The sequence below is a fragment of the Morus notabilis genome, unplaced genomic scaffold (genome assembly GCF_000414095.1).
Source record: "Morus notabilis unplaced genomic scaffold, ASM41409v2 Scaffold1913, whole genome shotgun sequence".
Lineage (NCBI taxonomy): Eukaryota > Viridiplantae > Streptophyta > Magnoliopsida > Rosales > Moraceae > Morus > Morus notabilis.
This window is the reverse complement of record NW_010357675.1, coordinates 44,865-47,027: the sequence shown is the minus strand read 5'-3', so window position 1 is coordinate 47,027 and position 2,163 is coordinate 44,865. Positions and strand designations below refer to the sequence as shown.

At 37.0% G+C, this 2,163-nt stretch overlaps 1 long non-coding RNA gene across 1 annotated transcript; it reads left to right on the top strand.

Annotated features, from left to right (window-relative positions):
- The first annotated feature begins 28 nt into the window (after nucleotides 1-28).
- On the top strand, nucleotides 29-1,183 carry LOC112093816. Its single transcript, XR_002903230.1, has 4 exons — nucleotides 29-287; nucleotides 467-506; nucleotides 653-747; nucleotides 972-1,183. It is a non-coding gene; the product is annotated as an uncharacterized LOC112093816 (long non-coding RNA).
- The last annotated feature ends 980 nt before the right edge of the window (nucleotides 1,184-2,163 follow it).

Below are 2,163 nucleotides of genomic sequence, written 5' to 3'. Positions count from 1 at the left end.
GCTCTTCCCCCCCAAATTCCCAAATTGCCCGCCCCATTCCTTCTTTTTGATTTGCTCTGTTAGATTTCCAAATTCAATGCTGCAGTTAGCTTCCCCATTGATCAGTCGAAGATCCTCTTAGCGAAAAAAAAAAAAAAAAAAAAAATCTCACGGGAAGAAATCTTCCCTTTCTGTGCGCGTCACTCGATCCGCTCATTAAAAGTTTTGGTTTTTGATTTTGTTAAGATTGGGTCGTTCTGATCTGCGTCGAACTCAGTACAAGTTTGGGTTTCATAGAAGATTCCAAGGTATGCCTTGATTTGTAATTGGGCTTCTTTCTCCTTAAATCGTCCATTCTTCTCTAGTTTTGGTTCGATTATTTTGGTTTCATCAAACATGTAGTGATGATTTTTGTTTTTCTTTGAAATTCCTTAGTTGTAGAAGAAAACCCACAATCTCTAGGTCATAAAATTTTTGTTTTTGACAGATTTGTTATTGCTTTGGTGATATACTCAGCCTTCACGAAGGTAAGTTCTGTTTCTTTGGTTTTTGTTCTGTAAGTTTATTTGGACGTTTGGTCTCTCTGCCATGGTTTGATGTTTTTTTTTTTTTTTTAATTTCCTATTTGGGCCCTTTGGTACCCTTACCCTGTTATCAACCATGATGAGCGAAGTTATTAAGAATCTCATGAATAATAACTCTGAAGAAGAGACATGGAGCTGGGAGGCGCGTGATATTCTACTAGATACGTGGACTACCCTTCTCGTGGTATTTATTTTCTCTTCACATCTTTCCTTTTATAAATAGAAGAATAAGGCAACACCGCAACCCACTTTTTTATTGTATCTTATCGATCTTGAAGGGCAATAGTGAAAACTTCTGCTTGAATTGTTGAAGCCCTTGTTCTAGTTTGTAGCCATATCACTGTCGTTTATGTATATCCTTTCCAAACCAATCAAAAAATTTTAAAAATTTCTGCCATCTTCTTTCAGCCAGTGAATAGGAATAGTGGAATGCGTTGCTTCCACCTGAAGGAAGAAGTGTCGCAGCAAATCTCTTTGCCTTAATTGTGGAGTCTGAGCTAAGACATAACTTTTTTGATATGTCACCTTCGCTTCTGCTCTGGTTCAGCAATCATACTTGTTTGTTTTCTTGTATTATCATCCAATAACAGTTGCTCCTTTGTGGTGTAGCTGCTTCTGCATCTGCATTTAGTGGACGTTTGGTTCATGGATTCAAAATTATGATTTAGAATCATTCTCAATTTACGTGTGTTTTTTGTGTGAGAAAATACTGTAGCGAACCACGAACCATAATTTAAATCATAGCACGAATACGCCAACCAAACGCACCCTTAATGATGATGTCGACTTGAGCTACCATCAAGCTTCCATTTCTGGTATGCCAGAATACTACAAGAACTTACATATGGCTCAACATTGAATTAGCTAAAAAAAATAGCTAGTTTAATGGCGGTAAGAATTTAGATTTGCCGTATGACTTTCATTAGTCTTTTAAGTTTTTGTTGTTTGATAATGGCAACTATGGATGAAAGGTTGAGCTCTGCGAGAGCAGCAAGTGAGGTGACAATCCTTTTCTCACTGAGGTGTTTGCTAAGGGCTTTGCGTGGATTACTCAGGTGTTCCTTTGCCTTCTGATTTTTCTCAATTATAAGTTTCTTGTATGACACCAAGTATCTTGTCAGAATTGAGGAAACTAATTAAGGGGCTCGCGTTCTTAATTGTGTTTTGCTTTGCAATCAATGCTTACGCATTTTTCCCTTTTAAGTTCGCATCTCTGCTTCATCGACACTTTTGTGTTTTTTTGACATGACTTGTGTTCTGTTTTCTTTATGGAGGAACATAATAATCCACGAAGTACATTCTCTGCTTCAGTTGCTCATTTCTGAAGTTATTTTACTTGTTCATAGGGCAGGGGCGTCATTGATCACACTGAATGTCTGGAAGAACTCTACTCATTATTACTCATCACTGGCCATGTAATTGCTGATGAAGGGTAGGGAGAAACACCATTGGTAACTGGTTAATATTTTGTTATATGATAAAATATTTTGCTTGTTTTTTAAGTCCAATTCATATTGTTGATGTACATTCGAAGATTCTTGACAGTTACTATATGCTTTATTGTGCTGTACTTTCCTGTCTTCTCTTCACATTGGTTGTT